The 12,480-nt window shown below is 38.1% G+C and overlaps 2 non-coding genes across 2 annotated transcripts; both read left to right on the top strand.

Moving 5' to 3' along the window:
* The first annotated feature begins 10,743 nt into the window (after positions 1 to 10,743).
* LOC116622687 lies at positions 10,744 to 10,846 on the top strand. The gene has a single exon (XR_004297608.1). It is a non-coding gene; the product is annotated as a U6 spliceosomal RNA (small nuclear RNA).
* A 1,090-nt stretch (positions 10,847 to 11,936) lies between these two features.
* Positions 11,937 to 12,039, top strand: LOC116622686. The gene has a single exon (XR_004297607.1). It is a non-coding gene; the product is annotated as a U6 spliceosomal RNA (small nuclear RNA).
* The last annotated feature ends 441 nt before the right edge of the window (positions 12,040 to 12,480 follow it).

Here is a 12,480-nt window from a genome sequence, read left to right as displayed (position 1 = left end):
AGACACAGGCTATCAGATTGGATTAAAAAACAAGACCCATCGATATGCTGTCTGCAAGAGACTCATTTTAGAACCAAAGACACCCCCAGATTGAAAGTGAGGGGGTGGAAAACCATTTACCATGCTAATGGACACCAAAAGAAAGCTGAGGTGGCAATCCTTATAGCAGACAAATTCAATTTTAAACCAAAGACTGTAATAAGAGATGAGGAAGGACACTATATCCTACTTAAAGGGTCTATCCAACAAGAAGATCTAACAATTGTAAATATCTATGCCCCTAACATGGGAGCAGCAAATTATATAAGCCAATTAATAACAAAAGCAAAGAAACACATTGACAACAATACAATAATAGTGGGGGACTTTAACACCCCCCTCACTGAAATGGACAGATCATCTAAGCAAAAGATCAACAAGGAAATAAAGACTTTAAATGACACACTGGACCAAATGGACTTCACAGACATATTCAGAACATTCCATCCCAAAGCAACAGAATACACATTCTTCTCTAGTGCCCATGGAACATTCTCCAGAATCGATCACATCCTAGGTCATAAATCAGGTCTCAACCAGTACCAAAAGATTGGGATCATTCCCTGCCTATTTTCAGACCACAATGCTTTGAAACTAGAACTCAATCACAAGAGGAAAGTTGGAAAGAACTCAAATACATGGAGGCTAATGAACATCCTACTGAAGAATGAATGGGTCCACCAGGAAATTAAAGAAGAATTAAAAAAATTCATGGAAACCAATGAAAATGAAAACACAACTATTCAAAATCTTTGGGATGCAGTAGAGGCAGTCCTAAGAGGAAAGTATATAGCAATACAAGCCTTTCTCAAGAAACAAGAAAGGTCTCAAGTACACAACCTAACCGTACACCTAAAGGAGCTGGAGAAAGATCAGCAAATAAAGCCTAAACCCAGCAGCAAAAGAGAAATAATAAAGATCAGAGCAGAAATCAATGAAATAGAAACTAAAAGAACAGTAGAACAGATCAACGAAACTAGGAGCTGGTTCTTTGAAAGAATTAAAAAGATTGATAAACCCCTGGCCAGACTTATCAAAAAGAAAAGAGAAATGACCCAAATTAACAAAATCATGAATGAAAGAGGAGAGATCACAACCAACACCAAAGAAATACAAACAATTATAAAAACATATTATGAGCAACTTTATGCCAGCAAATTAGATAACCTGGAAGTAATGGATGCATTCCTAGAGATGTATCAACTACCAAAACTGAACCAGGAAGAAATAGAAAACCTGAATAGACCTATAACCACTAAGGAAATTGAAGCAGTCATCAAAAATCTCCCAAAACACAAAAGCCCAGGGCCAGATGGCTTCCCAGGGGAATTCTACCAAACATTTCAAGAAGAATTAATACCTATTCTTCTGAAACTGTTCCAAAAATTAGAAATGGAAGGAAAACTTCCAAACTCATTTTATGAGGCCAGCATTACCTTGATCCCAACACCAGACAAAGACCCCATCAAAAAGGAGAATTACAGACCAATATCCCTGATGAACATGGATGCAAAAATTCTCACCAAAATACTAGCCAATAGGATCCAACAGTATATTAAAAGGATTATTCATCACGACCAAGTGGGATTTATCCCTGGGCTGCAAGGTTGGTTCAACATCCACAAATCAATCAACGTGATACAATACATTAATAAAAGAAAGAACAAGAATCATATGATCCTCTCAATAGATGCAGAAAAAGCATGTGACAAAGTACAGCATCCTTTCTTGATCAAAACTCTTCAAAGTATAGGCATAGGGGGTACAAACCTCAGTATCATAAAACCATCTATGAAAAACCTACAGCGAATATCATTCTCAATGGGGAAAAACTGAGAGCTTTCCCTCTAAGGTCAGGAACACGGCAGGGATGTCCACTATCACCACTGCTATTCAACATAGTATTGGAAGTCCTAGCCACAGCAATCAGACAACAAAAAGAAATCAAAGGCATCCAAATCGGCAAAGAAGAAGTCAAACTCTCACTCCTTGCAAATGATATGATACTTTATGTGGAAAATCCCAAAGACTCCACCCCAAAACTGCTAGAACTCATACAGGAATTCAGTAAAGTGGCAGGATATAAAATCAATGCACAGAAGTCAGTGGCATTCCTATACACCAACAACAAGACAGAAGAAAGGGAAATGAAGGAGTCGATCCCATTTACAATTGCACCCAAAACCATAAGATACCTAGGAATAAATCTAACCAAAGAGGCAAAGGATCTGTACTCAGAAAACTATAAAATACTCATGAAAGAAATTGAGGAAGACAAAAAGAAATGGAAAAACGTTCCATGCTCATGGATTGGAAGAACAAATATTGTGAAGATGTCAATGCTACCTAGAGCAATCTACACATTCAATGCAATTCCAATCAAAATATTATCCACTTTTGGGGCGCCTGGGTGGCTCAGTCGTTAAGCGTCTGCCTTCGGCTCAGGTCATGATCCCAGGGTCCTGGGATCGAGTCCCACATCGGGCTCCCTGCTCGGCGGGAAGCCTGCTTCTCCCTCTCCCACTCCCCCTGCTTGTGTTCCTGCTCTCGCTATCTCTCTCTCTGTCAAATAAATAAATAAAATCTTTAAAAAAATATATATATATATCATCCACTTTCTTCAAAGAAATGGAACAAATAATCCTAAAATTTGTATGGAACCAGAAAAGACCCTGCATAGTCAGAAGAATGTTGGAAAAGAAAAGCAAAGCTGGCGGCATCACAATTCCGGACTTCCAGCTCTACTACAAAGCTGTCATCATCAAGACAGTATGGTACTGGCACAAAAACAGGCACATAGATCAATGGAACAGAATAGAGAGCCCAGAAATGGACCCTCAACTCTATGGTCAACTAATCTTTGACAAAGCAGGAAAGAATGTCCAATGGAAAAAAGACAGTCTCTTCAACCAATGGTGTTGGGAAAATTGGACAGCCACATGCAGAAGACTGAAACTGGACCATTTCTTTACACCACACACAAAAATAGACTCCAAATGGTTGAAAGACCTCAATGTGAGACAGGAGTCCATCAAAATCCTAAAGGAGAACACAGGCAGCAACCTCTTCGACCTCAGCTCCAGCAACTTCTTCCTAGAAACATCGCCAAAGGCAAGGGAAGCAAGGGCAAAAATGAACTATTGGGACTTCATCAAGATAAAAAGCTTTTGCAAAGCAAAGGAAATAGTCAACAAAACCAAAAGACAACTGACAGAATGGGAGAAGATATTTGCAAATGACATATCAGATAAAGGGCTAGTATCCAAAATCTATAAAGAACTCATCAAACTCAACACCAAGAGAACAAAGAATCCAATCAAGAAATGGGCAGAAGACATGAACAGACATTTTCCCAAAGAAGACATCCAAATGGCCAACAGACACATGAAAAAGTGCTCAATATCGCTTGGCATCAGGGAAATCCAAATCAAAACCTCAATGAGATACCACCTCACAACAGTCAGAATGGCTAAAATTAACAAGTCAGGAAATGACAGATGTTGGTGGGGATGTGGAGAAAAGGGAACCCTCCTACACTGTTGGTGGGAATGCAAGCTGGTGCAGCCACTCTGGAAAACAGTATGGAGGTTCCTCAAAAAGTTGAAAATAGAGCTACCATCTGATCCAGCAATTGCACTACTGGGTATTTACCCCAAAGATACAAAAGTAGGGATCCGAAATGGTACACGCACCCCGATGTTTATAGCAGCAATGTCCACAATAGCCAAACTGTGGAAAGAGCCAAGATGTCCATCGACAGATGAATGGATAAAGAAGAGGTGGTATATATATGCATGGACTATTATGCAGCCATCAAAAGGAATGAGATCTTGCCATTTGCAACGACGTGGATGGAACTGGAGGGTATTATGCTGAGCGAAATAAGTCAAACAGAGAAAGACATGTATCATATGACCTCACTGATAAGAGGGATTCTTAATCTCAGGAAACAAACTGAGGGTTGTTGGAGTGGTGGGTGGGGTGGGAGGGATGGGGTGACTGCGTGATGGACACTGGGGAGGGTATGTGCTCTGGTAAGCGCTGTGAATTGTGCAAGACTGTTGAATTTCAGATCTGTACCTCTGAAACAAATAATGCAATATATGTTAAGAAAGAAAAAAAAAGAAGAAGAATGTAGCAGGAGGGGAAGAATGAAGGGGGGGAAAATTGGAGGGGGAGACGAACCATGAGAGACGATGGACTCTGAAAAACAAACTGAGGGTCCTAGAGGGGAGGGGGCTGGGAGGATGGGTTAGCCTGGTGATGGATATTGAGGGCACGTTCTGCATGGAGCACTGGGTGTTATGCACAAACAATGAATCATGGAACACTCTATCTAAAACTAATGATGTAATGTATGGGGATTAACGTAACAATAAAAAATTTAAAAAAAAATAAAAAATAAAAAATGAAAAAAAAAATCACTGAATGTAAATGGACTAAATGCTTCAAAGAAAAGACATAGGGTATGAGAATGGATAAAAAAAAAAAAGATCCATCTGTACACTGCCTATAAAAGACTCATTTTAGACCTAAAGACACCTGCAGATTGAAAGTGAGGGAATAGAGAACCATCTATCATGCTAACGGACATCAAAGGAAAGCTGAAGTAGCCATACTTATATCAGACAAACATGAGTTTAAAACAAAGACTGTAACAAGAGATAAAGAAGGGCATTATATCATAATTAAGGGGTCTATCCATCAAGAGGATCCAACAACTGTAAATATTTATGCCCCCAACTTGGAAGCACTCAAATATATAAGTCAATTAATAATAAACATAAAGAAAATAATTGACAATAATACAATAATAGCAGAGTACTTTAACAACCCACTTACAACAATGGACAGATCATCTAAGCAGAAAATCAACAAGGAAACAATGACTTTGAATGACACACTGGACCAGATAGACTTAACAGATATATTCAGAACATTTCATCCTAAAGCAGAATACATATTCTTTTCAAGTGCACATGGAACATTCTCCAGAATAGATCACATACTGGGTCACTGATCACAATGCTGTGAAACTTGAAGTCAACCACAAGAAAAAATTTGGAAAAGACCACAAATACATGGAGGTTAAAGAACATCTTATTAAAGAATGGATGAGTTAACAAAGAAATTAAAGAAGAAATTAAAAGCTTTTAGGACTTAAAAGTTAAATTAAAAACTTAGGACTGTCTTTGCTGCAAAACTTTTGGGATGCAGCAAAGGCAGTCCTAAGAGGGAAGTATATTGCAAGTATACTTGCAAGAAGAAAAGTCTCAAATAACCTAACCTTACAGGAGCTATAAAAGGAACAGCAAATAAAGCCTAAAGCCAGCAGAAAGGGGAAATAATTAAGATCAAGGCAGAAATAAATGATACAGAAACAACAACAACAACAAAACAGAAGAACAGATCAATGAAACTAAGAGCTGGTTCTTTGAAAGAATTAATAATACTGATAAAGCTCCAGCCAGACTTACCAAAAAGAAAAGAGAAGGGTCCCAAATAAATAAAATCATGAATGAAAGAGAAGGGATCACAGCCAATACCACAGAAATACAAATAATCATAAGAGAATATTAGGGAAAATTGTGCCAACAAACTGGGCAATCTGGAAGAACTGGACAAATTCCTAGAAACATACAAACTACCAAAACTGAGACAGGAAGAAATAGAAGATTTGAACAGACCCATAACCAGCAAAGAAATTGAATCAGTAATTTAAAATCTCCCAACAAACAAAAGTCCTGGGCCAAATGGCTTCCCAGGACAATTCTACAAGACATTTAAAGAAGAGTTAATACCTATCCATCTCAAATTGTTCCAAAAAAATAGAAATGTAATGAAAAGTGCCATACTCTTTCTATGAGGCCAGCATTTCCTTGATTCCAAAACCAGACAAAGACTCCACTAAATCGAATCCAACAGTTCATTAAAATAATTATTCACCACTATCAAGTGGGATTTATTCCTGGGCTGCAGAGGTGGCTCAATATTCACAAATCAATCAGTGTGATACACCACATTAATAGAAGAAAGGATAAAAACCATATGATCCTCTCAATAGATGCAGAGAAAGCATTTGACAAAATATAACATCCATTCTTGATAAAAATCCTCAACAAAGTAGGGATAGTTGGAACATCCCTCAACATCATAAATGCCATATATGAAAGACCCACAGCTAATATCATCTTCAATGGGGAAAATCGGAGCTTTTCCTCTATGGTTAGGAATAAGACAGGGATGTTCACTCTCACCAATACTATTTAACATAGTACTGGAAGTCTTAGCCTCAGCAATCAGACAATGACAACAACAACAACAACAACAACAACAACAACAAAAGTCATTCCAATTGGCAAGGAAGAAGTTAAACTTTCACTATTTGCATATAACAAAATACTCTATGTAGAAACCCCATGAGACTTCACCAAAAAATTGCTATAATTCATACATGAATTCAGTAAAGTCACAGGATATAAAATCAATGTACAGAAATCTGTTGCATTTGTATACACTAATAATGAAGCAACAGAAAGAGAAATCAAGGAGTCGATCCCATTTACAATTGCACCAAAAACCATAAGATACCTGGGAATAAACCTAATCAAAGAGGTAAAGGATCTGTACTCTGGAAACTATAAAACACTTATGAAAAATATTGAGGAAGACACAAAGAACAGGAAAAACATTCCATGCTCATGGATTGGAAGAACAAATATCGTTAAAATGGCTATGCTACCGAAAGCAATCTACACATTCAATGCAATGCCTATCAAAATAACAGCAGCATTTTCATAGAGCTGGAACAAACAATCCTAAAATTTGAATGGAACAAGAAAAGACCCTGAATAGCCAAAGGAACATTGAAAAAGAAAAGCAAAGCTGGAGGCATCACAATTCTGATTTCATGTTATATTACAAAGCTGTAGTCAAGACAGTATGGTACTGGCACTAAGACACATAGATCAAAGAAACAGAACACAAAACCCAGAAATGGACCCACAACTATATGGTTAACTATTCTTCAGCAAAGCAGGGAAGAATACCCAATGGAAAAAGACAGTGTTCTTCAACAAACGGTGTTGGGAAAACTGGACAGCCACATGCAGAAGAATGAAACTGGACCACTTTCTTATACCATACACAAAAATAAATTTAAAAAAAACCCTAAATGTCAGACAGGAAAATCATCAAAATCCTAGAGGAAAACACAGGCAGCAACCTCTTTGACCTTGTCCATAGGAACTTCTTACTAGACATGTCACTGGAGGCAAGGGAAACAAAAGCAAAATGAACTACTGGGACTTCATCAAGATAAAAAGCTTCTGCACAGTGAAAGAAACAAAATAATCAACAAAACCAAAAGGCAGTCTATGGAATGGGAGAAGATATTTGCAAATGACATATTCAATAAAGGGTTAGTATCCAAAATCCATAAAGAATTTATCAAACTCAACACCCAAAAAACAAATAACCCCCCCCAAAAAAAACCCAAAAAACAAATAATCCAGTTAAGAAATGGGCAGAAGATATGAATAGACACTTTTCTAAAGAAGACATCCAGATGGCCAACAGACATATGAAAAGATATTCACCATCACTCATCATCAGGGAAATACAAATCAAAACCACAATAAGATATCACCCCACACCTATCAGAATGGCTAAAATTAATAACACAGTAAATAACAGATGTTGGAGAGGTGCAGAGAAAGGGGAACCCTCTTGCACTGTTGGTGGGAACGCAAACTGGTACAGCCACTCTGGAAAAGAGTATGAAGGTTCCTCAAAAAGTTGAAAATAGAACTACCCTATGATCCAGAATTGCACTACTAGGTATTTACCCAAAGGATACAAAAATACAGATTTGAAGGGGTACATGCACCCTGATATTTATAGCAGCATTATCAACTATAGCCAAACTATGGAGAGAGCCCAAATGTCCATCCATTGACTGATGAATGGATAAAGAATGTATATATATATATATATATATATATACCACCTCTTTTTTATATATTATATATATATATATATACACTAATATATATATTATATATTATATGTGTATATAAATATATATATATAGAGAGAGAGGAATATATGGATAGATATATATAATGGAATATTAGTCAGCCGTCTAAAAGAATGAAATTTTGCCATTTAAAGATGTGGATGGAGCTAGAGTGCATTATGCTAACTGAAATAATTCAGTCAGAAAAAGACAAATACCATATGATTTCACTAACATGTGGAATTTAAGAAACAAAACAGTTGAACATGTAGGGGATGGGGAGAGGGAAGCAAACCATAAGAAACTCTTAATGGTAGAGAGCAAACTGAGGGGTGATGAAGGGAGATGGGTAGAGGATGGGCTAGATGAGTGCTGGGTATTAAGGAGGGCACTTAGGAACAAATAATCCTAAAATTTGTATGGAACCAGAACAGACCCCGAATAGCCAGAGGAATGTTGAAAAAGAAAAGCAAAGCTGGCGGCATCACAATTCCGGACTTCCAGCTCTAATACAAAGCTGTCATCATCAAGACAGTATGGTACTGGCACAAAAACAGGCACATAGATCAATGGAACAGAATAGAGAGCCCAGAAATGGACCCTCAACTCTATGGTCAACTAATCTTTGACAAAGCAGGAAAGAATGTCCAATGGAAAAAAGACAGTCTCTTCAACCAATGGTGTTGGGAAAATTGGACAGCCACATGCAGAAGACTGAAACTGGACCATTTCCTTACACCACATACAATAATAGACTCCAAATGGTTGAAAGACCTAAATGTGAGACAGGAGTCCATCAACAGCCTAAAGGAGAACACAGGCAGCAACCTCTTCGACCTCAGCCGCAGCAACTTCTTCCTAGAAACATAGCCAAAGGCAAGGGAAGCAAGGGCAAAAATGGAACTATTGGGACTTCATCAAGATAAAAAGCTTTTGCACAGCAAAAGAAACAGTCAACAAAACCAAAAGACAACTGACAGAATGGGAGAAGATATTTGCAAATGACATATCAGATAAAGGGCTAGTGTCCAAAATCTATAAAGAACTTATCAAACTCAACACCCAAAGAACAAAGAATCCAATCAAGAAATGGGCAGAAGACATGAACAGACATTTTTCCAAAGAAGACATCCAAATGGCCAACAGACACATGAAAAAGTGCTCAACATCGCTCGGCATCAGGGAAATCCAAATCAAAACCTCAATGAGATACCACCCCACACCAGTCAGAATGGCTAAAATTAACAAGTCAGGAAACGACAGATGTTGGCGGGGATGCGGAGAAAGGGGAACCCTCCTACGCTGTTGGTGGGAATGCAAGCTGGTGCAACCACTCTGGAAAACAGTATGGAGGTTCCTCAAAAAGTTGAAAATAGAGCTACCCTACAATCCAGCAATTGCACTACTGGGTATTTACCCCAAAGATACAAATGTAGGGATCCGAAGGGGTACATGCACCCCAATGTTTATAGCAGCAATGTCCACAATAGCCAAACTGTGGAAACAGCCAAGATGCCCATGGACAGATGAATGGATAAAGAAGAGGTGGTATATATATACAATGGAATATTATGCAGCCATCAAAAGGAATGAGATCTGAGATCTTGCCATTTGCAACGACATGGATGGAACTGGAGGGTATTATGCTGAGCAAAATAAGTCAAACAGAGAAAGACATGTATCATATGACCTCACTGATATGAGGGATTCTTAATCTCAGGAAACAAACTGAGGGTTGCTGGAGTGGGGAGGGGGGTGGGAGGGATGGGGTGGCTGGGTGACAGACATTGGGGAGGGTATGTGCTATGGTGAGTGCTGTGAATTGTGCAAGACTGTTGAATCACAGATCTGTACCTCTGAAACAAATAATGCAATATATGTTAAGAAAAAAAAAAAAAGAAGAAGATAGCAGGAGGGGAAAAATGAAAGGGGGGAAATCGGAGGGTGAGACGAACCATGAGAGATGATGGACTCTGAAAAATAAACTGAGGGTTCTAGAGGGGGGTGGCGGAGGATGGGTTAGCCTGGTGATGGGTATTAAAGAGGGCATGTTCTGCATGGAGCACTGGGTGTTATGCACAAACAATGAATCATGGAACACTACATCAAAAACTAATGATGTATGGTGATTAACATAACAATAAAAAATTAAAAAAAAAAAAAAGGAGGGCACTTAGTGTGATGATTACTGGGTGTTGTATGTAAGTGATGAATCACTGAATTCTACTCCTGAAACCAATACTGCACTGTATGTTAACTAACTAGAATTTAAATTATATTTTGAAGAAAAAAAAATCTTTAAAAATAATAGTAAATAAATAAAATAAAATGCAGTGCTTTCCACATTTGTCTGACTTCTAAACCATTTTTTTGTTGTTGTTTTTGTCACTGAACATCTCTAGAGGCTTGTGTTCCAAGGATCAAACTTTAGAAAACACTGAATTAAAAGCTCTTGGAGAGGCATTGTTTGCAGCGGCAACAAGGTGGAAATAAGCTGGGTGGCCACTGCTAACCTCCTTTTTCCTTCAGGGAATGCTAGGCAGCCCTATGAAGAACAAGACAGATCCACAGATCCAATCAGAAAAGGCAGAACCAAAAATGTGGAGAAGGAAAATTTGTTGAGCTAATTTAGCTAATACTCAAGTTGATGAAAATTTGGGGGAGAAGCACCAAGGTACAGAAATAGAGTGCTCATTTCACTAGCACTTAAACTAAATTGGAATGATACAAAGATTAGCATGACCCCAGTGCACAGATAACACGCAAATTTATGAAGCATTTAAAGGAAAGGAGAAAGGAGACAGGACAGATCCACATGTGTTGGCATGGAAAATTTCCAACTTGTTTCATTAAATGCAAAAAGCAAGATGCAAACTTTACAAACTGTTCCCATTTATCTGTGTGTGCTTGAGTGCTGGTGATGCAAGGGTAAATATAAGTGTATAATTATGCATAGTAAATTTCTCAGCACATATACAAGACACCACAGAGGATTCTTTGCAGAGTGGCACTGAAGGTGAGGATAAAGGGCATTTTTACTTTTCATTTTATACCATTAAGTATTGTTCAACTTTATTTTTACCAATTCCTGTATTATTTTTATAATAAAAAAACACAAATTTTAAAAGCTCTCTGGAAACCCTTTTAGGTTAACTTCTGTAATTTTGTGGTTTCTTGAACCCCAAATTGAGGCTAAGTTAAGCCTGTCTTCTGGATGAGAAATGTCAAGGCTTTATACCCTTGGGTCCACCAGAATGCCAACTCTTCTGTATTTTTGCACCCTGAGACTGAAGGAACAGTTGGATGACTGAGCACCCTGAGGAGTAACTGGCCCCTGTTTCGGGGCCCTACACTATAGGCTGCATCTAGGTTTCCAGAAAGCCAAAGAACCTAGCCACAGGGGCAAGAATGGAATGTTGAGTCCCATTGTAGGCAAACATTAACAGGCAAATCATGACTAAGCACGGAATCCGAGTCCAAAAACATCTAAGCTGGAAGGATCTTTCTACAGAGGAGAAACCTGACACCCAAAGGAGATAATTAAAGATCATACTAAAGATCTCAGATCTGAGACTTCTGACTCTGAATCTGGGAGAATTTACACAATGCAATGTTGTCTTCCAAAATGGGAAGAACGCACCCCCTCCCCTTCTGTCCACATGGACACAGGAGAATGTTCCTTGCTTGAAGGCTTTAAAATTGACCAAAGGAGGGGGAAAAAAAAAACCTGACCAAAGCTAGACACAGTGGACTGAAGAAACAAAGTCCAATCAGAAAAAGCAGAACCAAAAATGTGGAGAGGGAAAATTTGTTGAGCTAATTTAGCTAATCTTCAAGTTGATGAAAATTTGGGGGAGAAGCACCAAGGTAAAGAAATAGAGTGCTCATTTCAGTAGCACATAAACTAAATTGGAATGATACAAAGATTAGCATGACCCCAGTGCACAGATAACACGCAAATTTGTGAAGCATTTAAAGGAAAGGAGAAAAGAAAACAGACCCAAATCAAAAGATCAAGACACATTTGTGCTGATGAAGGAAACTGGTGAGAAAAAATTCACAGTTGCCTTTGGCATTTACTCTACATACCTGGGAGGAATTAACTACTCAACTAGTTATATATATTGTAAACTTAGTGGTAACTATGAAGAACAAGGATAGCGTAGGTGGAGAATGAGCTTTTCTTTCTAAGTGAATTGTCCGAAGGATGGAAGGTCTTTTTTCAATGCTAGAACTTCTATATATTTTTATAATGTTTATGTAAATCTTTGTAAAAAGCACTATGTTTCCCAGCCTTGTTAAACAGAATCTGCTGCACACCATTTAACCTCTTCCTCAAGTTTTTGTTTACTTGTTTGTTTTTACATTTGAAAAATCTTTTTTCTGAGTTTTTGTACAGAGAGGCCCTTGGAACATTTGAGGTA

This window comes from Phoca vitulina, unplaced genomic scaffold (assembly GCF_004348235.1).
Source record: "Phoca vitulina isolate PV1807 unplaced genomic scaffold, GSC_HSeal_1.0 scaffold53, whole genome shotgun sequence".
NCBI lineage: Eukaryota > Metazoa > Chordata > Mammalia > Carnivora > Phocidae > Phoca > Phoca vitulina.
This window is presented reverse-complemented; position numbering and strand designations above follow the sequence as displayed.